This window comes from Filicampus tigris, chromosome 21, assembly GCF_054856515.1.
Source record: "Filicampus tigris isolate MCC_2025a chromosome 21, RoL_Ftig_1.0, whole genome shotgun sequence".
Lineage (NCBI taxonomy): Eukaryota > Metazoa > Chordata > Actinopteri > Syngnathiformes > Syngnathidae > Filicampus > Filicampus tigris.
This window is the reverse complement of record NC_141237.1, coordinates 14554276-14581089: the sequence shown is the minus strand read 5'-3', so window position 1 is coordinate 14581089 and position 26814 is coordinate 14554276. Positions and strand designations below refer to the sequence as shown.

The 26814-nt window shown below is 42.1% G+C and overlaps 2 long non-coding RNA genes and 1 pseudogene across 3 annotated transcripts in view; 2 read left to right on the top strand and 1 right to left on the bottom strand.

The window, feature by feature from the left end:
- Nucleotides 1–9754, bottom strand: part of LOC147127747 (uncharacterized) — a 33383-nt pseudogene extending 23629 nt beyond the window's left edge. Inside the window, exon 1 of the transcript XR_015084160.1 lies at nt 9304–9754. The product of XR_015084160.1 is annotated as an uncharacterized LOC147127747 (transcript). The remainder of the gene's footprint in view (nt 1–9303) is intronic.
- Nucleotides 9755–10461: 707 nt separating this feature from the next.
- On the top strand, nt 10462–16354 carry LOC147127746 (uncharacterized). The gene is made up of 3 exons (XR_015084197.1): nt 10462–10613; nt 15645–15910; nt 15989–16354. It is a non-coding gene; the product is annotated as an uncharacterized LOC147127746 (long non-coding RNA).
- A 6121-nt stretch (nt 16355–22475) lies between these two features.
- Nucleotides 22476–25765, top strand: LOC147127745 (uncharacterized). Its single transcript, XR_015084189.1, has 6 exons — nt 22476–22860; nt 23825–23899; nt 24164–24302; nt 24482–24583; nt 25119–25260; nt 25530–25765. It is a non-coding gene; the product is annotated as an uncharacterized LOC147127745 (long non-coding RNA).
- Nucleotides 25766–26814: the final 1049 nt, after the last annotated feature.

The following is a 26814-nucleotide window of genomic DNA, read 5'->3' as shown; positions in this document are numbered from 1 at the left end:
CAGGCGGCGTCTCGGCCCGGGACAAGAAGCGGCTGGACAAACTGGTCAGGGCTCTGTCCTGGGCTGCTCCCTGGGCTCAGTGGGGGACAGGAGGATGATGGCCAAGCTGTCATCAATGCTGGACAACCCGGCCCAACCCCTCCAGGGCACCCTATCAGCACTCCACAGCTCCTTCAGTGACAGACTGTTACGCCCTCACTGTGCAAAGGAGAGATTCCGCCGCTCTTTCTTGCCTGCTGCTGTCAGACTCTATACAAGAACATTGTATAGTCTCTAAAAACTGGCGGACATTAGTGCAATTGTGCAGTCCTGCACCTGAGCTTATAACGTGCAATAACTAACATTCCCCACTACTGTTAGTCTAGTTTTATTTTTATCCAATGCTGTTCCTTACATTTCACTGCAGCACTGTCACTTAGAGTATTTTTCTTCTGTACAGGCTAAAATGAGTGTTACTTCAGATTTTTTATGTAGGTGCATGTTGGTGTGTATATACATGTGTATATACACATAGTTACAGCATATATTTCCATAGGTTTGATCCTGAATGTTTGCCGTTAATGTTATATATAATGTATGACCTATATCCTTGTTGCTGTAACGCTGAAAATTTCCCCACTGTGGGATCAATAAAGGCCTTCTTATTCTTAAATATCCTGACTGGTGTTTAATGCCTTGGCCGTCCTAACAGTGATCAGCAAAGAAGCAGTTCTTTAGCAAGAAGCAGTGTGCGCTCGTCCCAGCATAAAGCTCTGCTCACTTCCACATTTCCTCATTCTCATATAAATGAGCCAAGGAGAGGTTAATCCTTTTGATATGTTTTAGTGGGCATTAGTAGGGATGTCCACATAAATTTTGGTGCCAATTGATCACCGTTTTGGACGTTATAAGCAATGAAAGTACAATGATGTCCAAAGGAGAGTTTGGAATCGGTCCCTCCCGTGACTCCGGTCGAACAAGGATAGAACGGTAGGGGCTTAATTCTGCTCATTAACAAGGGGCGTTATTCATAGAGTCGCTTATTTTCTAATTTCTCCCAAATGTATTGATAAAATAGAAAATGACAACTTTTTTCATTTTCCTGATCAAAAATATATATAAAATGAACTTGTTAGTGAAAATGTGGCCATCGTCCCTTTAATGATGATTTTATTTTGTGCAACCACCTGATGACATATAATCAAGTAAATTCAACCACAATTTTTTTTCAGTTTATAACTCAATCGGACTCAGTGACATGTCTGCCAACTAGAACAAATCATGGGACATATTTTGCTTAGGTTTTTTTCTTGAACACGACAATGTCCTTGTTTTTTTTGTGTTCTGCGAGACTACTTAAATGAATCAAAACGGAGCAACCAATTTAGCAAGAGCTATTAACAGTATTCATACAATACATAGATTTTTGGTGACGTGCTGCATTGTGGGTGCAGATGACTAAACTACAGTATGGTGACAGATATAACTAAACGTTGAAAACAGAGCTATATTAGCCACGTACTAATGCTAACAGTGAAACGCGTCATTAGATTGCAATCTATAGCCGTAGGCCTGTGAATCCAAAGATATTATTTGAACAACTTTATGAAATAAATATGATTAGTAAATTGGAACTACACGTTGCTGACTTTACCTACTGTGAAGATGCGTCTCCTGAGCTGCTGGAAGCGCCGTCCGATCCGCTCGCATTTGCAGTCTTTGTTTTCTTCTCCCATGCGCTGGTGGAGTAATCGCGGCTCGATTGAATTTATAATTGGAGCAAAATTGTCACTTAATCTTTCCCTTCGGTCTTTTTCAATTATGACACCAAGATATTTAACTATGCTTAACAGCAATTCTTGAGAAACTCCTAACAGAGCATTCTTTGACCGGAAAAAGCTCACATTTTGCTATATTCAATTTGAGACCAGAGGCTTTAGAAAAACATTTATCACTCTAATTGCGTTATCAATTTGAGACATATCTTTTAAAAAGAGTGTTGTGTCATCTGCAACCTTTTACATCACTATTTTTCAAGTGAACAGAGTAATCGCATCGGAAGAGGGAAGAGAAATGCTGAAATCGGAGACCCCTGACTAGGGCTGCTCGATTAAGCGATTTTGAACCGAAACTGAATTTTCTGGATAAAACTATTTTAAAAACGTTCAAATCGGCACGTTCGATTTTTTTATTTTCGGTGTATCTAAGCCACCGTAGTTTCCTCTGCATTTCCGCTTCCTCTCACGAGCGCGCATACCGGAAAAACTACAACACCATCCATGGCTCTCTGCAATTCTGGTATTTGCTCAGGCAAGTGAGCGTTCAGTTAATAAATCGGGCAAATATAGATCTGTAGTGTAGTGTGTGCCCCGCATGTACAATTCAACCCGCGAGCAAGTAACTCAACGTCTGAAAGGCGTCCCTTTTTTTCTCCTCAACAACGGACCTCTGGCCAGCCGGTGCATCCGTACTTGACAGTGCATTGTATTATTGAGTGACAGTTTTGCACTAATCATTTATTTATCTTTAAATAAGACCAGGGAGAAAGGTGAAAGGCAAGTCACTAGCAGGTTGGCAAAATTACTTGCTGACAGACTGTTTGGTTTACAGAATTGACTGTCTACGTTCTCACATGTTGATGATTTCGTTTCAGATGGTATATGCACTTTTTTCTATCATTATTGGTTTAATTAAGAACAGATCTGAAATATATTGCGTGAGTAAAATGCTGTTAATCCAAATGGATTGTTCTGTGTGTATTAAGTTAAATTGACTGACATTTTGAGTTCTAAGAAAGAAGAATTAAGTTTAAATAAGACATTCAAAATACTTCATTTTTAATTCATTTTTCATTTTAGAAAGAAATCGTAATCGTAAAATTGGGTTTGACAGAAAATAATCGGGATTTTCTTGTTAAGCAAAATTGAACAGCCCTACCCCTGACAAATCCTTCGGTTGATATTGAATCTCTTAGTTGTGTCAAATGGAAGTTTTACAGAACTATTGGCATTTGCATATAATGTTTTAATGGCTTTCTTAAATTCATCTCCAAATCCCAAAATATCCAAAGCCTTAAAAATACATTTGTGTTCAATAGAATCGAAGGCTTTATAAAAATCTAAAAAAAAAAAAGGATAAAACCTTCATCTTCTAAGTCCGAGTACCGTAATTTACAGACTATAAGTCGCTCCTGAGTACATGTCGCACCAGCCATAAAATGCATAATAAAGAAGAAAAAAGTCGCATTTTTGGAGGAAATTAATTGTGCTCTTAGTACACATCATTTCCAGCGAGCTACAATGGTAACATTTAGCTAACATTCACACATGTAGCATACAAGAAAGTTACGGTAAGATAACTTTAAACTCACCAAAACGGTTGTAGATCGATTAAAAAAGTCTTATTTTTCCCCGACCATGTTGAATGTTTCCAAGTCTCCAAAAGTATTTATCTACTCGGTCGTAATTATCTCTTTGTTCTCTTCCCCGCTCTCAGCTCCGTACGTGTGGCTGATGCAAGACACCAGCCAATGTCTTAAAGCAACAGTACACTATTTTGTATAGATAGACAGTCAAATTGTCTTTATCATACTATTTTAATTACTTATTTATAAAAATGTTAGATTTTAACCGTTTAAATTATTCATGCAGCCTTAGAACGCCTTCCTGTGGTTGTTTGGTGTATTGTTTGCTGACGTTGAAAAGGAAAGAGATACAATATAATGTGTATAATAATTTCACATACAAGTCGCTCCAGAGTATAAATCGCACCCCCGCCCAAACTATGTTATTTCACATGTTATTGTAACCCACATAAAGACATATAAGATACATCCTAAAAGCTATTAAAATGCATGAATAATTTAAACGGTTAAAGTCTAATGTTTTGTTAAATAAGTAATCAAAATGGTATGATAAAAAGACAATTTTACTGTTAAGGCCTTGCTAGTCGAGGAAGCCAGCTTATCCAAACAGCTAAACATTCACAAACAAACTCCACAGACTGTGTGCAGCGAAGTTGCCTGTTTATATTGTGAAACTGCACAAGAAACAGAAAATACTATCAATCTATGCATTACATACACATGTATTTTCATAGACATGAACAAGATGAGCCTATGCTAACGATTAGCGATCAGGATTAGCATTAGCGAATAGTATGTTCAGTCAACAACCTACAAGCATCCACAATTCAGCTCGTATATAAATGTCGTTACACACAATTGTCTAATTTAATTTCAGACGATGGTTGAACAAGAATGAACCACAAACAGGCACACATGCTAACGATTAGCGATCGTAATTAGCATTAGCGATAGTGATTAGTATGTTAAGTCAACAACACAGTACAATCATCCACAATTCAGCTCCTATATAAATGTTGTATGCTCACTACACACAATTGTCTAAGTTACAAACAGACGATGGTTGAACAAGAATGAACCACAAACAGGCCTGCCTCTGGCTGGGGTATTGCATCATGCAGCCACACACGTAAGAAGCAGAGCACAGAGGAGACGAAGACATAATTACGACCAAATACATAAATACTTTTGGAGACATTTTACATGGTCGGGAATAAATAAAATACTTGAGTTTAAAGTTATCTTACAGTAACTTTCTTGTATGCTACATGTGTGAATGTTATCTAAATGTTACCATCGTAGCTCGGTGGATATCATGTGTACTAAACGCACAATTTCCTCCCAAAATGCGATTTATACTCCAGTGCGACTTATATATGTTTTTTTTCTTCTTTATTATGCATTTTATAACTGGTGCGACTTGTACTCCGGAGCGATTTATAGTCCGGAAAATACGGTAACTCTCTTAACTTGATGACTAGCAGACAAACATAACTCTAAAAAAAATGGTTCTATGATCTGTCTGAGGTCTCGGCAGCATTTCCACATTAGATACATATTCAGATAAAGGATCAAATATTAACCAAAAATCAATTTGTGATTGTAATGACCCTGTTTTGATTTTCCAAGTAAATTATTTTGCTAAAGGGTTCTTAAGCCTCCTAATATCAATCAAATCGCTTTCATACATCAAATCTATCATGTATCATCGTCCCCCCTATTTTAGAATATAGTGTATGTAATAATGCCATATTTTCTTGTTTGTTGTCGTAACCATAGATGTACCCCAATAGAAAAATTTGTTCATTGAAAAAAAACAAAAGACCAAAAAGATGAAGTGACCATTTGGATCAATTGTTGAAGATATAACAGTCCCACTGAATCTGTGTTTCAAAATTAAAGTTCCAGCTGAACGCTGAGTTCCATGAGAAGCCCACAAGTCCTTTTCCCATTGAGAACTCCAAAAGTTCACATCACTGGGGACCACAATGTTATTCTTGTATAAAACAAAAGTCAACTTTGAGATCAGTTGCATACAGTAGTATAGCTATTCGATTAACCCATTAAAGCCGAAAGCAACTGGCTCAACAGCTCCCCAAAACCTAAGGTCATCTTTCGTTTTACGACAAATTTCCATGCCCCAGAAAGGGGCGTGGCTTATGTTATGTTTTTGGTCTCAGCGGTCTACGTCACGCGAGGAAGGCATGCTTGGTAATATTGCTCGCTTTGTCAGTTCTGTTGTCTAAAACGGTGACCGATCGCCACCAAAATGCAAATGCACATTACTACTCTTGTCCACTTCAAACTGTGAAAGTATAAAAGTGTTCTGCACAATAGTTTGGATTTATTGACATAAAACGTGATCTCATCATGATCACCTCCACAAAATCAAAAATACCCTGGCGATTGCTCCTCCACTTTCACAAGATGAAGCGGACAAGAGCATGAATGTGCACACGAAACCCGACTAGTTATATTTCGGCCGTTTAGCGACGCTAAACTCATGTCTCAGGAGGGAGAGAGACGCAGCTCGCAGCAGCAGCAGGCAGATTGGAGCCCCCCACTTCCCTCCCCGGTTAAAGGTAGGATTGGGACAGCGGAAGTTTAGCAACAACTAGCTTCAGGCCGTTAAAACAAAAGGCGTTAGCACAACAACATTAGCTCCTTACTGTCTGCCCAGCGTGTGGAGGTGAAGATGAGCCTGTCTTGATGTCGCCTCGCAAGCAGTTGCACGCGTTGTCTCTGCTTTTTGCTTGCAGCCCGCTTCTACACGAGTGAAGCGGCTTGAGAGTGACAAAAGCCCTCATTGAACAGCGAACGAAAAGTTCCAGCGGGGCTGGCTGCACAGCCGAGAGTGGCCGCATTGGAACGTGCGATTTCGGCTGTTACCTTCCAAATTGGACGGCACGTTGTAAGCTGAAAATCTGGGGCAAGCCTCATCCAAATAAATGTGCACGTCTCATTTCCACTTCAGTCTCTGTAAATATCCTGACTGGTGTTTACAGCCTCGCCCGTCCTAACCGTGATCAGCAAAGAAGCAGTGTTTTTTTTTTTTTTTCGAGCAAAGAAGCAGTGTGCGCTGGTTCCAGCCTATGTAGCTCTGCTGACTTCCTCATTCTCATATAAATCAGCCAGAGAGGTTAATCCTTTTGATATGTTGAAGTGGGCATTAGTACAGATGTCCACATAAATTTTGGTGTCAATTGATCGCCGTTTTTGGACGTTATAAGCAATGAAAGTACAATGATGTCCAATGGAGAGTTTGGAATCGGTCCCTCCCGTGACTCCGGCCGAACAAGGATAGAACGGTAGGGGCTTAATTCTGCTCATTAACAAGGGGCGTTATTCATAGAGTCGCTTATTTTCTAATTTCTCCCAAATATATTGATAAAATAGAAAATGACAACTTTTTTCATTTTCCTGATCAAAAATATATATAAAATGAACTTGTTAGTGAAAATGTGGCCATCGTCCCTTTAATCATATATCACATTCGACTGGTTCTACTGGTTCAAAGTCCACAAGCGTCGAAATCACTGCCGTTACTTATTTCAAAGCTCCCACGATCGATGGCGTCCACCATTATTAGGGATGGGAATTTTGACTAATTTGCCTGACTAGTCTCAAATTTTATTTGCGATTCGTGGACTAATCTATAAGGAAGAAAACTTGAATTTTAATACATATTGAATTCAAAGTTTAAAATGCAAATGTGTGTATTTAGGGGCTATTTCAGCACAAACATTCAGGACAGTTTGTTCATTTAAATTCTATTGATGTAACAACAACTGACTGAATAAAGGTGAACAATTAAAAGAGAAATACATTTCTGATACATTGTCCAATGCAATGCATGGCATTTATTATGAATAATGTAATGAGTAATGGTACCGACTACCAGTCCAGCAGGGTCTCATTCACTAGCACCGTGTTAGGCTAGGTTCACACCGCAGGCAAATGCGACCCAGATCGGATTTTTTTGCCCATATGCGACCTGTGTCTGATTTTTTATGACATTATGAACGTCTCAATTCCGATTTTTTCAAATGTGACCTGGGTCGCTTTCATATGTGGTCCTAGATCGGATACGTATTCGATCTTTTCCAATGCGTTCGCGGTCTGAACCAGACCGACAATGTCGGATATATGTCGCATATATCCGACATTGACGTCATCCGGAGCCCAAAAAGTACTGCACGCAGGCGGAGGGAGCCTGCTGGCAGCGGGGGATCGAATCTGCAAAGTTGTTTTGAGTAACATTATTGACTTTATATTTTACTTTAATTTAATCCCACTTGAAACGTGAAGCATAAAGTGGACATTTATGGCGATCGTAGTAATTCAGCCACGACTCAGATAGATTGATTTTTTTACGCACGGTTATGACGTGACGTCATCGTTAGTGATGTCTCCATGAAATGAGATAATAAAGCCTCCCCTCGTGATTTTCCCCAAATACTGTATTTATTTCTACCTGCTACCTAATCGCTTGAAGACCTGGACATGCTGGACCACATTTACTTCCGCAAACACAATGTCGGGTGTGATGTTGGCTCTTCTTCTGCACAGGCGGGCCACTTTGACGACGCATGTGTTCATACAGCAGACAAGACAGGTCGCATTTTTAATGTAATATGAACGCTTACGCAAAAAAAAAAAAGATTTATTTTAGGGGGGGGAGCAATTCTCCCTCTTGGTGCTCAGCATGTTTACAGAGGCAGAGGCGTGTGGAACAAGATGCGTGATACTTAATGCCATGTTTAACCGACTAGTAAAATACAAAACGTTTAATAAATCGGAGACGATTAAACGGTTAAACGACTAGTCGCGCACATCCCTAGCCATTATGACTCGAAAGAATTCCAATAGCGAAGCCCACAGTAGCGCACAGTCAAGCAGTCCACGCTCCGCCATCATCGGATCAAACGGTAATTCCCTCACTCTGAAAAAAAATGTATGCATTAAATTTTCTTCCACGATATTACACTAACGATCGATTACTTCCAACGGAAGTTCCGGTACTGTACCTGGAACCCATAGGGAAGCCCGCAGTCGCGTAAACTCAAGCAGCTCCCGCTCGTACTATGGAAAAACTCTGACCACTCCGCCATCATCGGATCCAAAACGGCGACATGTAAGTTACTTCTTTGGCATGCCTTTTACCGAAATTGCGGAAGATTTAAAATGTATTCCTTTACATTTTCGTCTGTAGCTCATGGCGTCCAAACAAAGAACGGTAATGACCGTGAAAGAGAGAGTGAAATGCATCCGATTATGAACACAAAGTAAAAAACATCCAGGAGACACTTGGAGTCGGAAAAACTCAAATCTACGAGAAAGGTCCTGATGGAAAGCCACCGTCCAGCAAGTGAGCTATGGAGATGGCATGAAAAATGCTTTTGTATGCACAAGAATCCGCAGACATCAGTGATGATCAACGTGACAGTTTCTTGCAATTAGCAACAAAACTGAATGATACGCAGACAAACATTTTCATACAGCAAAGAATGAAGAACACAACAACTCATAATACTAATTTTTTTCCCAAATATGAGAAAAATCAACACTAAAATACAGTACAGTTTACTGTAGTTAAGTACTGTACGCATTGGTGTTTCAGTATTTGGACCATGTTTGTTATACTGTACTGCATTTTGTTCATATACCTGTACTTTATAGTTTAGTTTGTGTTTAATAAAAATTTGGGGGAAAATATTTTGGGGGGCATTATATTGCTTGTGTTGTTACACATGTATTTTGTTAACATACTTGCAGTTCATACAGGACATGTCGTTTCCCACATAAGGAAATTCTGTTATAAGTAAAGATTGAACAATGCAAAATTGCAAATATGATTCCTTACTAGAGAATACTTACTGTATTTACAAGACAGACCGCACTGTATACTGTTCAAATTGGAAAGCATTTCCTCCAAAAATGAAAGTAAGAAGTGAACAAACCTGCTCTGTGGAGAACGATTCTTGGCTGCATCTTGTTAATGGCGTCCAGTTGTTGAAGTTGTCGCTCGTTGGCCTCTTTTGCTCCAAAATGTTCCTCCTCGTACTCTGCTGTCCTTCTGGCGCACATTTTGACACGACAATCACCACAACACTTGCAGCTCAAACTTGATCTCTGCTGAGCGATGTTGATCACAAACGCGTCTCTTTGTTACAAGCTAGCGAGCTAAGCTACACTTAGCTAAGCTAGGCCAAGAAGCGCCAAGGCGCACCGAGAAGACTTTAATTGGACACAAAGATTTACCGTAAGATGTTTTACTCTAGAAAAGTAGTGATAGGCGTCCTGTTTTGTGGCATGAGTGCATCTGAGGAAAAAAAATCAGGAAAATACAATCAAGCGTGTAGATCGTGGAGGGGCACGTTCGTGAGCGTGCGAGGAGGGGGCGGCTGAATCTACGGCGATACCACTAGAACACACTTTAAGTCGGGCGCGAATTGACATTAAAAATGCATTTGATAAGCGGGGATGAATATATCGAAACTTATCCTATATAATATGATAGATGCAAATAACCAAGTATTTAAATTGGGGTTTTTATGGAGGTACATTTGGTGCAAAAGTAGCTTGTACTTTTACCAAGGAAATTTGTACTTGTAACAAGGAAATGGTAAAAAATTATATTCGTAGAGAAAACAATTTGAAGGTGTGTGAAATAATTTTGTATCTGGAAAAAAAAATTGTAGAAACGACAACTTGTCTGTGTGAAAAACAAAATTCTCCTTGGTAGGAAAAACGACTTGTAGTTGTGGAAATAAATTTTGTACTTGAAGCAAAATGTAATTTGTACTTGCGGGGGAAAATGATTTGTACCTGTATGGATGGCAATTTGTAGTTGAAGAAGTCGCCACTTGGGGGTCACGAGTGGTTCTTCTGCTGCTGTACGCACACGTGACTTTTGCACCACATTTACCACTACTATGTGGAACAAATCAGATTTGTACTTGTACATTTAGAGGCGGGTGCTGGGGGGGGGGGGGGGGGATAGGTGAAATGCGCCATCCTGACCAATCAAGTGCGGAATTGGGCGGCTGAAGCTTAACCTCATTGGTTAACCTTGGTCGCCCAGCGGGAGTGCGCACGCAGAGCCACCACTTGGCGAATGGCGACCTTCTATTTGGTGTTTGATACTTCAGGGTAACCAGTTCGGGGTGTAGTCTGCCTTCGCCCATTGACGGCTGGGATAGGCTCCAGCAACTCCCCGCGACCCTGTTTCGGATAAGCGGTTTGGAAGATGACATGACATGACTTCAGGGTACGTATTGTCTCTTACCGTTTTTTTTATGCCATGCAGGGATAGAATTGCATCTAGCGCTGTGAAATACTGCGGTTATAGTACAACAATAGTCAATACGTGTACGCTGGTCCCCTGTGTTGGTTAAAACATTTCTTAGGCTAGGTTCACACCGCAGGTCTTAATGCTCAATTTTTTTGCATACGCGTTCATATTACATTATAAATGCGACCTGGGTCTTGTCTGCTGTATGAACACATGCGTCGTCAAAGTAACGCGCATGTGCAGAAGAAGTGTGTGTGGAAGTAAATGCGGTCCAGCGTGTCTCGGCATTTATACAGTCAAGTGATTATATAGGAGGTAGAAATAAATACAGTATTTGGGGAAAATCACGAGGCGACGCTTTAACATCTGATTTCATGGAGACATCACTAATGATGTCGTCACGTCACAACCGTGCGTAAAAAATCAATCGATCTGAGCCGTGGCTGAATTACTACGATCGCCATAAATGTCCACTTTATGCTTAATGTTTCAAGTGGGATTAAATTAAAGTAAAATATTAAGTCAATAGTGTTACTCTAAACAACTTTGCAGATTCGATCCCTCGCTGCCAGCAGTCTCCCTCCGCCTGCGTGCAGCACTTTTTGGGCTCCGCGTGACGTTAATGTCGGATATATGCGACCTGGCGGTTCAGACCGCGAACGCATTGGAAAAGATCGGATATCCGATCTAGGACCACATACGAAAGCCACCCAGGTCGGATTAAAAAAAAATCGGAATTAAGCGGTTCAGACTGTCATAAAAAAATCAGATACAGGTCGCATATGGGCAAAAAAATCCGATCTGGGTCGCATTTGCCTGCCGTGTGACCCTAGCCTTAGATTAGTTAGCTGACCAACAAACGGCTAACATAACGCTAACGTACATAGGTGCACGATGCACTCTTTAGTAATTACGGTGTGTGTGCATTGACTTCATATTCTTTATTTGAGTTATGCAGAAGGCTAAACGTGACGCAAATAACATACTGAGTAGGATGTAAATTTCCAACAGAATGTTTTAGTAGTAGAAGAATGATGTAGGGGAAAGTGTGCACAATCAGAGGTACTTAGATGCACTGCATTTTCATGGAATTGCTTTACAATAACTATGACATTCAAACCTCTTATGTGTATTTCTTTGTAGTTAAAATAATGACTATTTTTTAATGTATCAGTGCATTTATCTTTTACTGTTGATAATTAAATTAAAAATGTAAAGACAACAATTTAAAGCAACAATTTACCAAAGGCCAGCAGTCATTCAAACGCAGCAATTTTCACCTACTTTCAAAACATAATTGCTGTAGGGCTGCAACTATTGCTTATTAAAATAATTAATTTTATTTAGTAACCTTATGAATCAAAACAAACATTTTATTTCTATCCTTTCAATCTAAAACATGTCTTTCACATTTTCTGTGCAGAAAATGCACAAATCCTTTATGATTCAGCGATTAGATTTGTCTTTGGCACATCCGAGCATATTGAAAATGTTGATCATTCTTATTTAAGTAAGAGCAAATGTTTGCAAACATCTTATTTTTGAAAAAGCAAAAAAAAAGGTGCTTTCATCAAAGGCTACATAGACCTGAGAGTATTTACTGTTGAGAGGGTGAAAATTGAGGGATTTGGAACATTTTAAACCCATCCATACATCCATTATCTCCTGCTTATCCGAAGTCGGGTCGCGGAGGCAGCAGCTTCAGCAGGGAAGCCCAGACTTCCCTCTCCCCAGCAACATCTTCCAGCTCTTCCGGAAGGATCCCAAGGCGTTCCCAGGCAAGCCGGGAGACATAGTCTCTCCAACGTGTTCTGGGTCGTCCTCGGGGTCTCCTGCCGGTGGGACATGCCCGGAACACCTCACCAGGGAGGCGTCCAGGAGGCATCCTAATCATATGCCCGAGCCACCTCAACTGGCTCCTCTCAACGCGGAGGAGCAGCAGCTCGACTCTGAGTCCCTCCTGGATGGCCGAACTTCTCACCCTATCTCTAAGGGAGAGCCCGGACACCCTGCGAAGGAAACCCATTTCGGCCGCTTGTATTCGAGATCTTGTTCTTTCGGTCATGACCATAGGTGAGAGTAGGAACGTAGCTCGACCGGTAAATTGAGAGCTTCGCCTTTCGGCTGAGCTCCTTCTTCACCACCACAGACCGATACAGGGTCTGCATCACAGCAGACGCTGCACCGATCCGCCTGTCGATCTCCCGTTCCATCTTACCCTCACTCGTGAACAAGACCCCAAGATATTTGAACTCCTCCACTTGGGGCAGAATCCCATCCCCGACCCGGAGAAGGCACGCCACCCTTTTCCAACTGAGGACCATGGTCTCAGATTTGGAGATGCTGATCTTCATTCCGACCGTTTCACACTCGGCTGCGAACCCCTCCAGCGAGAGTTGGAGATCGCGGCTTGAAGAAGCCAACAGTACCACATCATCAGCAAAAAGCAGAGATGCAATACTGAGGCCACCAAACCGGACCCCCTTGACACCTCGGCTGCGCCTAGAAATTCTGTCCATAAAGGTTATGAACAGAATCAGTGACAAAGGGCAGCCATGGCGGAGTCCAACCCCCACAGGAAACGAATCTGACTTACTGCCGGCAATTCGGACCAAACTCTGACATCGGTGGTACAGGGACCGGACAGCCCTTATCAGGGGGCTCGGTACCCCGTACTCCCGAAGCACCCCCACAAAACTCCCCGAGGGACACGGTCGAACGCCTTCTCCAAGTCCACAAAATACATGTAGACTGGTTGGGCGAACTCCCATGCACCCTCGAGGACCCTGCTGAGGGTGTAGAGCTGGTCCACTGTTCCACGGCCAGGACGAAAACCACATTGCTCCTCCTGAATCCGGGATTCGACCTTCCGACGGACCCTCCTCTCCAGCACCCCTGAATAGACCTTGCCGGGGAGGCTGAGTAGTGTGATCCCTCTGTAATTGGAGCACACCCTCCGGTCCCCCTTCTTAAAAAGGGGGACCACCACCCCGGTCTGCCATTCCAGAGGCACTGTCCTCGATGTCCACGCGATGTTGTAGAGACGTGTCAACCATGACAGCCCCTCAACATCCAGAGCCTTTATGAACTCCGGGCGGATCTCATCCACCGAGGAGCCACCAAGGAGCTTTTTGACGACCTCGGTTACTTCAACCCCAGAGATAGGAGAGCCCACCTCAGAGTCTCCAGGCTCTGCTTCCTCAGTGGAAGGCGTGTTGGTGGGGTTGAGGCCTTCGAAGTACTCTCCCCACCGACCCACAACGTCCCGAGTTGAGGTCAGCAGCACCCCATCTCCACTATAAACAGTGTTAATGGTGCACTGCTTCCCCCTCCTGAGACGTCGGATGGTGGACCAGAATTTCCTCGAAGCCGTCCGGAAGTCATTTTCCATGGCCTCCCCGAACTCCTCCCACACCTGGGTTTTTGCCTCAGCAACCGCCAGAGCTGCATTCAGCATGGCTAGCCGGTACCTGTCAGCTGCCTCCGGGGTCCCGCAGGCCAAAAAGGCCCGATAGGACTCCTTCTTCAGCTGGACAGCATCCCTTACCGCTGGTGTCCACCAGCGGGTTCGGGGATTGCCGCCACGACAGGCACCGACCACCTTGCGGCCACAGCTCCGATCGGCCGCCTCAACAATGGAGGCACGAAACATGGTCCACTCGGACTCGATGTCCCCCGCCTCCCCCGGGACGTGGGAAAAGTTCTGCCGGAGGTGGGAGTTGAAACAGGGGGGATTCTGCCAGACATTCCCAGCAAACCCTTGCAATACGTTTGGGTCTGCCAGGTCGGACCGGCATCTTCCCCCACCATCGGAGCCAACTCACCAACAGATGGTGATCAGTTGACAGCTCCGCCCCTCTCTTCACCCGAGTGTCCAAAACATGCGGCCGCAAGTCCGATGATACGACTACAAAGTCGATCATCGAACTGCGGCTTAAGGTATCCTGGTGCCAAGTGCACATATGGACACCCTTATGTTTGAACATGGTGTCCGTTATGGACAATCCGTGATGAGCACAGAAGTCCAGTAACCGAACACCGCTCGGGTTCAGATCGGGGGGGCCGTTCCTCTCAATCACACCTCTCCAGGTCTCACTGTCATTGCCCACGTGAGCATTGAAGTCCCCCAGCAGAACGATGTAGTCCCCAGGTGGAGTGCCCTCCAGCACACCCTCCAAGGACTCCAAAAAGGGTGGGTACTCTGCACTGCCGTTTGCTGCATAAGCACAAAGAACAGTCAGGACCCGTCCCCCCACCCTCAGGCGGAGGGAGGCTACCTTCTCGTCCACCGGGATAAACCCCAATGTACAGGCGCCAAGCCGGGGGGCAATAAGTATGCCCACACCTGCTCGGCGCCTCTCACCCTGGGCAACTCCAGAGTGGAAGAGTGTCCAACCCCTCTCGAGAGGACTGGGATCAGAACCCAAGCTGTGCGTGGAGGTGAGCCCGACTATATCTAGTCGGAACCTCTAAGCCTCACACACCAGCTCAGGCTCCTTCCCTGCCAGAGAGGTGACATTCCATGTCCCAAGAGCTAGTTTTTGTTGCCGGGGATCGGACCGCCAAGGTCCCTGTCTTCTGCCCAGCTCACACGGCACCCGACCCCTTTAGCCCCTCCCACCAGTGGTGAGCCCATGGGAAGGGGGACCCACGTGTCCTTTTCGGGCTGAGCCCGGCCGGGCCCCATGGGTGCAGGCCCGGCCACCAGGCGCTCGCCATCGAGCCCCACCTCCAGGCCTGGCTCCAGAAGGGGGTGACCCGCGTCCGGGCGAGGGAAAACGTGGTCCATTAATTTTATTCTTCATAAGGGGTCATTTTAAACCAAGTATGAAAATAATCAATTATCATAAAAGCATAATTTGATAGCCAATTAGTAGATTCATCTTTGAACCTATACTCGATTTATTTTTTATTTTATGACTTAAATGGTTTGCAATGATATCTACTTATCTTCTTTCTAGACAAGGGTATTTTAAAAGCTGAACTAATTAAATTTGGACTTGACAGAATTGAACTTCTCTGTCGAGATGTCTACGCAGCAATCACCTGCCTCCACTACATGCCGTGCTGCACCAACTGGAGGAAGATGATCTGAACCTGTTCAGCAGCGTTCACCATTTCTGCCGTCAATGTCTTTGTTCCCCGCTTACAAGCCCAACAATGTTTTCAAAGATGGCTGGGACAATCATCCAATGAGCACTAAGTGAAATGGTACCGCTACCCAATTGTGGCACATAGGACTGCAGCACAATTTACAGGGGTCTAATGATTGTGTAAGTCCTTTTGAACTCTGGTAAACAAAACATGCAGTTTTTCAGGCAACATAATTAATTATTACATATCATCTACAGGGTTTGCACATCTCCATGATTAACTGAACTGGCTGGACTTCATCCTGCTGTGGACCCAACAAATCCGTCCACATGCTTGGGAATAGACAAATACTTAGCAGCAGTGTACACGCACGGCATTGTATGCTTAAGGCCCAGGGCTCCAGACATCTTTCATTCATTTTAGGCATAGGCATAACCGGAAATTTTAGTAGTGCAAGTAGAAAAATCAGTGGCCACATTAATCACAAATTGATATTCAAAATATATATTCACAATTGCACCCATTTAAACTACATTACCTAAAAATGGATGGAAGTGTGAAGCAAGAGTTAGTCCCTGAAAATAAAATGATTAACAATTTAAAACCACAAATCACCAAATTTATTGGTTACAAATGAAGATATATATTATATTTAATTCTGACTTAAATTTCAAGTACACAAATGCCACCATTTAGGGGCATTCTGGAACCTGGTAAGGTCATCTGAAGTTTGTCTAATCCCAGTGGAAAAACATAGTATAATCCTTTCGCAAAAACTTTTGTTCACGGGCCGATTGAGGATTGCGATGACTGAAATTTATGCAAAACCTGCGTAAACATGTAACCACCTCCACTACTACATTGATTGTCCATGTGACAGAATATTACATATTGCCAACATTCAGTCAGATTTTCAGTATCCATGCAAAATTGTGGCCTGAAAGTTATTATAATACAATATATTGTATTACGTTTATATTATTTTTGTCATTGCGATACCTGTATTTATTTCAATTCAAGTAAAGAGAAAAAACTGCACAAGAAATGTCAAGCAAAGTCTTTATTTGCTTATGTGACAAAGTGACAATTGGGTCATTAGTTGTGTGGCCAAACAAAAAACTAGCTTGGTAAATGTTTTCAAACTGTACAAATATCGAATGAACTGTAACTAAACTATCGATCACAAAATCAATACTACTTGGTTAAAACTTGCAAAATTAAAACCTCAGTCTATAACAATCCAAAGCCACTATCAGTTGTGGCATTGCAGTTCTTTATAAGGGGAAAGTCAACCCAAACATATTTTTTTCAATAATATGTTCTATGCAAGCCTACTAGTTGAAACAAGGCATTCTGATAAACATTGTGTTTGTGGAATAAGAGTTAATCCACTCATTTACTGAAAATGACATCGAAGTTGCTCAGGGCTCAGGATCAATCACGGCTGACCTGTTTTCTGAAGCTGAGCCGTGATTGGTCGTTACCTGAGCCCTGAACAGTTGTGATGTCATTTTCAGTCGACAGAAGTGACAAAATGGCCGCCTCCAGAGATGGCTAAAAAGGGGTGGATTTTGCTGCATAACTCATATTCCACAAACACAATATTAATCAGAATGGCATGGTTCAACTAGTCAGCCTGCACAAAATATATTTTTGGAATAAAAACGTTTGGGTTGACTTCCACTTTAAATGATCACAAAATTCGGTATAATTTCTGTAATGGCCAGGCAATCTTAAATTCCAGAAGCACGTTGCTGAAGTGGGATGTTCCACTCCCACCACCGACCACTTTCATATCAGGCATGGGTTATCTCCCATCCCACCCAAAACTTGAGGAGCTGTTGAAGATGCTCTTGAGACTGAAAGTAAAAAAAAAAAACACTGATGAAGTGCATGCAACAAAGTAAGAAATACTGTAGCTATTTACACTACTCACATTTCCTAATCTTAATCTTAATTTATATAGTGCACAGTGAACTGTTTGTACTAACAAAACAAAATTGAATTAACTCAAGACAATTTCTTCAGTGTAGTGGTTATACTGTACTGCAAATTTTCCACTATACAAATCATAATTAATATTAATAATAGCAACTGCTCTAATGTTATTCTTGTAGAAATGAGGTCTGCCAATAATGCAGGACTACAGGATTACATTCTCTGTTGGCATTTCCCCCTTAAGATTTTAGAAAGTGAGTTTTTTTTTTCTTTTCAATTTTAGGATAAGTGGTTTAGATAATGGATGGATGGAAGTCTGTTTGCGGCATGGGCCCTAGAATTTTTAACTTGCTCCCCTGAAACTCCAGGTGATGGGCCACTGTGCTTCGAGTTTAAAAAAAACAAAAAAAAACGTCGAGTGCTACTCACCTGCGCTATACGACAATTTAGAGCAAGTACTTTGCAGTGCTGCGATTACATCGGGATTACAACTGCACGTTTAGCCTTCTGCATAGCTCAAATAAAGAATATGAAGTCAATGCACACACACCGTAATTACTACTGAGTGCATCGTGCACCTGTGAACGTCACATTAGCGTTATGTTAGCCGTTTGTAGGTCAGCTAACTCATCTTAAGAAATGTTTTAACCAACACAGGGGACCATCGTACAGGTATTGCTGTACTATATCCGCGGTATTTCACAGCGGTAGATGCAATTCTATCCCTGCATGGCACCAAAAAAAACGGTAAGAGACACCACCTATCCTGAAGCATCAATCACTAAAATGAAGCTCGCCAGCGTGCGCGCTCCCGCTGGGCGACTAAGGTTAACCAATGAGGTTGAACTTCAGCCGCCCAAATCCGTCGCACTTGATTGGTCGAGATGGCGCATTTCACCTAGCCCCGCCCCAGCACCCGCCTCCAAATGTACAATCGTGAGTCTCTACAAGTACAAATCTGTTTTGCCCCACATGGTAGTGGTAAATGTGGTGCAGAAGTCACGTGTGCGTACAGTAGCATAAAAACCACTCGTGACTCCAAGTGGTGACTTCTTCAACTACAATTGGCATCCATACAGGCACAAATCAGTATTTCCCCACAAGTACAAGTAAATTTTGCTTAAAGTACAAAATTTATTTCCACAATTACAAGTCGTTTTTCCTACCAATGAGAATTTTGTTTTTCACACATACAAGTTGTCGTTTCTACAGGTACAAATTTTCCTTTTTTTTACAGTACAATTTTTTTTTTTCAGGTACAATTTTTTTTTTTTTCAGATACAAAATTATTTCACACGTCCAATCCTTGCCACCCCATTGTTTTCTCTACGAATATAATTTTTTACCATTTCCTTGTTACAAGTACATATTTCCTTGGTACAAGTACAAGTTCCTTTTGCACCAAATTTACCTCAATAAAGGGTCATGTTTTGGGCCTGTCTCCCTCGGCTGGAACTTGGGGGGCGTGTCCTACGTTGCCGCACCTGTTAGCAATCAGTGACTTTAAAAGGACTGCCAGGACAGATCTTCATCGGATTATTCCTCCTTGCTCGCATTCATTGCCTGAAGTGAAATGATTTTCTAGACATCCTAGCTTGTATCTTTGGTTTTGATTCGCGTGTTTTTGTTCGTGTATAGCTGTTTTTGGTTCGTTTATGCTGACGGGTTTTTGTTTATTTCTAATTGGGTTTTTCCTTGTTCCGTGGTTAACAAGTGATTTCGTATTTTCTCGTTCTCCTCGCATTTTAGCGAGCGTCCTTTGTTGTTGTACTGTTGTACTTTATTCGGCAGTAATCATTATTGTATTTTTTTTTGTTAAATCAAATTTTTGAGTTCTCTCTGTCTACGTTTGTGGGATCCACTTTATTCCAGTTGTCACTAGAACGTGTCATAATCCGACCATGGATCCCGTAGACGCAGAGAAATTTAAAGCGCTGGTCAGTCAAGGGCGGATGATGGGCCAGCAGGAGTCCTCGCTAGCCGAGCTCCTTAGCGCTGTGTCCATGCTTCGGCAACGGTTTGATGAGATGGGCTTGCGGTTATGGGGGGGAACCTTGACTGTGCGGTCAGTTTATTAACCAGTGTTCGCTTATTTTCGACCAGCAACCTTCCACCTACTACCACGATGATTCAAAGATAGCGTTTATGATGAGTCTCTAGCACTGCAGCACTGTCACTTAGAGTATTTTTCCTCTGTACTATGTACAGGCCAAAATGAGTGTTCCTCATACTTTTTATGTAGATGTATGTTGGCGTGTATATACATGTGTATATACACATGTTACTGCTTATATTTACATAGGTTTGATCCTGAATGTTTGCCGTCAATGTTATACATTAAGGCTACATTATGCCGCCGTCCCTGTGTGACCTATATCTTTGCTGCTGTAACAATGAAAATTTCCCCACTGTGGGATCAATAAAGGCATTCTTATCTTATCTTATCTTATTGACTGGTCAGGCTGCCTCTTGGGCAATGGCTGTGAGCAACGCTCGGCCGGAGCTCCGGTCTTCCTACACAGACTTTATTCATGAATTTCGTCGCGTCTTCCAACCCGTCCATTGTAGAGAGGCAGGGGGGCAATTGTTGGATTGTACACGGGGACGCTAATCGGTAGCCGACTATGCTATTTCCTTCCGCGTTCTTGCGGCAGAAAGTGGTTTCGATTGCTTTGCGTAGCATATTTCGTCGCGGGCTCCGCTTCTCCGTGAAAGATGAGTTAGCGATACGTGACGACACTCGCAATCTAGAGCAACTCATCACATTGACCATACAAGTAGATAATCGTATGAGGGAGGGACGCTGAAAGAATGGGGAAAACACTCGCATGACTGCAGCGACCCTCCGGCCCAGCAGGGGGCTCCAAGGTCACTTCCCTGGTCCCAACGCTCCGGACTGGCCGGCCTCCCAGAGCAGAGCAACCCCGAGAGATGAACCGATGCAACTCGGAGGGGGACGTTTGCTCCCGGAGGAGAGACGACGGCGGTTCCAGACCGGGGCGTACCTCTACTGCGGACAAGTAGGTCATCGAGTGGCGAACTGCACTGCCAGACTCGATCGCCGCACCGGAGACCCCATCCAGCTCGGTAGCAGTGCGTCGACACCTCCTCCTGGAGTGGCCGGAACGAACACTGAGTAGGTTCCTACTCAGAAGGAACCGAGTGAACTTTTGAACAGTGCTAATAAATCGAGTCGGCTGGAACTTTCGGGGGAGGTGGCGGGATATGGTCATACTGTTAGAATTACAGCGCTCATTGATCCCGGAGCGGACTACTGTTTTGTTGACCCACGTATCGTGGACGCGTTAGATTGCCCTTTAGAGGAGCTAAAGGAATGATCTCAACGGGCGTCCCCTGGCTACAGTTACGCATATCACCGGTCCAGTGGACCTTAAACTTTTGGAAGCCCTAGGGAACAAAGAAATTTTTTAGTCATGCCTTCGCGGGCAGCTCCCGTCGTTTTGGGCCTCCCATGGTTAAAATTTCATAACCCTGACGTTGATTGGGATATGCCAGCGTTGGAAAATTGGAGTACCTTTTGTCATGCGCATTGTCTCAAGTCCGCGGGAGGAGAGAACCCTCGGTTTGACATGACCCCTTAGGAAATAATTTGCGTAGACAATGTCCCCGAGGAATACCACTATCTTGGCAAAGTATTTAGCAAGGATCGTGCCCAATCCTTGCCACCCCATCGACCATATGATTGTGCTATAGACCTTGTGCCCAAGTCCCCACTCCCGAACTCGAGATTGTATCAAGTTTCTCAACCAGAACAAGAAGCCCTACGCGATTATATATAAAGTTCGCTTGCGGCCGGGCTGATTCGCCCATCGACATCCCCCGTTGGAGCAGGTTTTTTCATCGATTAGAAAGACAAGACATTGAGGCCATGCGTCGACTGTCGGACTTAATTAAATCACAGTAAAGAATAAGTATTCTGTTCCTCTGTTGGACTCTGCATTCGCACCATTAAAGACCGCCACCATATTCACCAAACTAGACCTCCCTAGTGCCTACCATTTGGTTCGAATTCGTGAAGGCGATGAATGGAAGACTGCGTTTAAGACACCCCTAGGACATTTCGAGTATCTACACTGTAAAAAATGACCGTGAAATTAACATTAATATGCCGTAAAATCCTGACATTAAAAATCCGTAAATGGAATAACAATGAATCAGTGTATATTTTAAAGCAATATATTGTAAAAGAAAGAACAATTAATAATTGTTATTTTTACAGTTAGTGTATGTGAAAATGATCATATTTCCTTGTAGAATTGACATATTACTGTATAATATACATCAAAAACTTGTAATACTTGAACCAATGCAATACAGTTAAAATTACAATATGGATTGTTTTAAAGAACGGAAATTAATTGTATCCCATTTTACAAATTCCTATATTGTGATTTCCAGTTAAATTTGTAATTATGATAACATGAAAAAGTTGAGACTCAATATAAACATGTTTAGAACTGAAACCTACAGCTAGTAGAACTGTAGTAATCATGGTAAAAAATTGCCTATATTTTGACATTAAATTGACAGCTCTTATGTGTTAATCAGTTCCCTATTTTTGTATCATATTATAGTAAGGTTACAATATATATATATATATATATTTATCAGGTAATGTTAGTTTAGTTTTACATTATAAATACAGTGTGTGGTTAGAAAAGCAGCACCATACTATAGGATACATAATTGGTCAAGAAAAATGAGTTTATTTTTATACAGCCTACCCTCGCCCTACAAAACACTTTTCTGCCGTAAATTAAGGTCTGCGTGTAGATGATTTCGATCAATCTTGTTAGAATTTCAAATTGCAAGTACCAATCACAGAGCGCCACCGTTTGTGAACTCTTCTGTCATTGGAGGGTGTTTGCTTAACGCGGGAGCAGTTGACCCAAAGCAGAAATACTAGCGAGGAGCAGCAAGACACAAAAAGTTACAACTAGCGACAAAAATAGGTGAAGAGTAGAAATATAGGGACGAACACGACGCGGGAGAAGACACGACACAGTTGCAGTTAAGACAACGCGAGACAACGCAATAGCAGGGAAGACGAGACGACGGAGTAGCAGAAAACCGGCGGGAATTCGGAAATCGACGGAGGAGCGTGGAAGACGAGGAGAGGACAGCAAGGTGAAAGAGGAGCCGCGACGTGGATGAGCAGAGACAAGGAGCGGTAAGATAACTGACTTTAGCTACTAGTCATAGTACTCTGGTCTTTTGCACCTTGTGAGTAGCTAGCTTAACCGCGCATTCAAGCTTTAACATGATTACATGCCATTTTTGTAGCAAATCACTGCTAACATTGAGAGACTATGTTATGCATTGCCGCGTTCATAGAAATGAACCACGTTGTGTTTTCCAGTGTGTTAGCGTCGACTGCTAACGGTAATTTCGCACGTATACCGCTTTCAAAGCTCATTTCTACCGCTTACACAATGTGCACGAACCGACGCACAGCAGAGCAGTTGTCACAGATTTGAAATGTGCCGTTTCGCTATGCGCGCGCCATTTTCAGACTGCAAAAGAGCTGCTACAACATTTGAAAGGGCACATAGTTGAAGGGCGAACTATATCATGTCCTGTAATTGGTTGTAAAAACGTGTTCACCAAGAAATCATCTTTCACTGCTCATAAGTCACGCAAACACAGAGGAAGTTCGGTGGAAAACATAAACGATATGTATAGGGACAAACCTTTAAGTCAAACAAGTTCTACCTTGAAAATCCAGGTTGCCTGAAGCTAATTTTGTATCAGGATGCATTCGAAATCGTGAATCCTCTTGGCTCTGCTAAAAAAAAAAAAAGAAGTCATCGCGGTCTATCTGTGGCAAATTTGCCTGCTCATGTGCGGTCAAATACAGACGTCATGTCCCTTGTGTTGTTGTGCGGAGAGAAGGACCTAAAACGGTTTGGCTGTGCTAAGATTTTCTCAGAAATGTTAGATGATTTGAAAGATCTGGCGGAGAATGGAATCTCTGTGGGCGGGAAAACCATTAAAGGAGCATTGCAGGTGACAACCTTGGGTCACATGTCATTGGGGGGTTTACAGAGAATTTTCATTGTTCAAAGTATTTTTGTAGATACTGTGAAACTACACGAAGTGAGTTTGAAAATGATCCCAATGTCTGTGGTCCACAGCGCACTCCTGAAACGTACAATTCAGCCATCAATGATCTCGCATCTGGAGACGGGGAGGGCGTCAAAGGCATTAAGGTAAACCCTGTGTTCAATGCTTTGAAATCTCTTTCATGTTTGTCAGCCGGGTCTCCCGCCTTGTTTGGGTCACGACATATTTGAAATATTTCATCAAGAAAAATATGTGGTTTACATATACACATCTGAATCGCAGAATCACTCAGTTCAAGTACAAAGGGTCCGATGCGCTGACAAAGCCATGTACTGTCAATAAGGGTCCAAAGCTTTCTGGCCAAGCCATCCAGAACTGGAACTTTTTGAGGTTGTTACCTGTTTTCATAGGTAAAAGAAATGGTCCTGCTGCTGATGGCCTATTTTGAAGAAACTGAAGCGATGATGCTTTCTAATGTGGAGGACACCTGTCTGGCACAGGAAGTCCAGATGGACAAGCTCCCTTTGACCCCTACCATCATTGTCTGTGGTAAGTTAACACTTTGTTGGTCTGTTTTCTTTTTAGGTCTGGATGAATTCTTGGTTCTTGTTTTTGTTGTGAACTATATCCTGTGTATGTGTGTCTGAGTCTGTCTGACTGTCCGAGCCCAGAAAAGTTTCAGGTGCATAACCATTTGTTTCATTTGTGTGTGATTCCCTCTTTTTTAGGGCAATCCTGTTTTACTTCCACACGGTGATGTTTGGAAGCTACTTCAATTTCAACATCCATTATCCATCCAAGCTGGCATCCACCCTAGAGTTCCTGCAGAGGTGTGTCATTTTGGATTCGTCAACCAACATTTACTGTGTATTGAATGTTAACTACAAACTAATACCGTGCAATACTCAACATTCCCCACTACTGTTAGTCTAGTTTTATTTTTATCCAATGCTGTTCCTTACATTTCACTACAGCACTGCAGCACTGTCACTTAGAGTATTTTTTCCTCTGTACTATGTACAGGCCGAAATGAGTGTTCCTCATATTTTTTATGTAGATGTAGGTTGGTGTGTATACACATGTGTATATACACATGTTACTGCGTATATCTACATAGGTTTGATTCTAAATGTTTGCCGTCAATGTTATACATTAATGGCCACATTATGCCGCCGCCCCTGTGTGACCTATATCTTTGCTACTGTAACAATGAAAATTTCCCCACTGTGGGATCAATAAAGGCATTCTTATCTTATCTTCTTATCTTAAACAAGTAAAAAGTAACTTGATGTGATATTTTATAGTTGTTTTGGAAGTCACTTTATCATTAATACATTTTGTCTGTTGCTATTCCATTTCCCCAAGGTGCTTTTTCTCCATAAATCCTGAGAAGGGCATCAAAGTAGAAAAGAACAGGACTTCCCGTCTACACTTGAACCCCACAGTCCTCACCTTGATCCAAGACCTATCTGATCACGAGTGGCACGACATCTGAATTTGGACTCAAGTAAGTCATGGTCTGACCTCTGGGGTGATGTCTCAGTCATATAACTTTTTGGGGGGTAGGTTCATTCTTTAAACTTTAATGATAAACATTCTAGATTAACATCTTTAAAAGGTTGTTAGTTTGATTGTTTATGAATGTGCAGAGTTTTAGTGCATCTGTGAGTCAGTCTGTCAGTGTTGATGTGTGTGTTTTGTGAATTTCTGTGTCTGTCTTTGTGTGTGTCTTTAAATCTGTATTTTATTCATCTATTTGTTTTTCTTCCTCCCTAGATACTTCTCCATCAATATAGATGGCATGGAAGTGGAGAAGAGCAGCTGTGCCCGTCTACACATGAACCCGAGCCCTCAATTTGATCCAAGGTTACTTAAACACGGCATACTGATTAACATTACGTTTGTGGAATATAAATTAAGCAGTAAGATCCACCGTTTTTTAGCCAATTCAGGGGGTGGCCATTTTGTCACTTTCTGTCGACTGAAAATGTCATCCCAGTTGCTCAGGTAAGAACCAATCATGACTCAGCTTCAGAAAACATGTGAGCTGTGATTGGTTCTTACCTGAGCAACTGTAATGTCATTTTCAGTCGACACCAAGTGTCAAAATGACCCCCCCCCCCCCCCGAGATGGACAAAAAGATTTGCATTAAGATTTCATTACTATGTTACAGATGAAGATATTGTGACAGTCTTGTTGCACGTGTATTTGTTTTTTAGTAAAATAAATAAAATTGGGGTTTGAAATGACAAATTGGTATTGTATATTTTTTAAGTTGCTGCATACCACAGGTCACAGTTTTATTCCCATTTCTGGTAAAAGTCAAACAAAATCTCACGGCAGTTTAAATGTAATCATCAAGTATAGAAGCGGTCTACTTTTTATCTGTGTCCCATTAATTTTTCTTTTGGTGGTTTTAGTTTTAACAGTAAACATTACAGATGAAAATCTTGGTTAGACATTGTCAGTTTGACTGTATGTCCATATTTACCAGTAATACTCATTTAATGAAGACTTTCGTCAAATAATTCAATGATAGTAAGTAGATGTTTATTTCACAACAAAACATCGTAATTAATTCTACAAATTATATTGCATGAAACAACGTTTTAATAAAATAAGCAGAATAATTCAGTAAAATCACTGACCTTTAATGAAGCTTTTACTGTTTAATAATGTATTGCGTCTGGTTTTTTTCAGTGAAATTGAATGGGATTAGATGTAAAATAAGCAACTGCTGCATGTAAATTATACGGGAAAAATGTCTTGAATAAAAGGCATAGTTGTGTTAATTTAGCTGCAAAATTGTGTTGAATTTACCAGTTTATCATGTCAATTTTTGTAGAGGATTACAGTTTTATACTGTAAAATTTACAGGTTATTCTGTAATGTGTTTTACAGTCTGCCGTATTTTTTACAGTATTATTCTGGCAACCACAGCTGCCGTTTTTTTTTCCGTAAAAACAACGTTTTTTTTTTTTTACAGTGTAGTCATGCCATTCGGCCTCACCAACGCCCCGGCCGTATTTCAATGCTTCATCAACGACGTACAGAGAGACA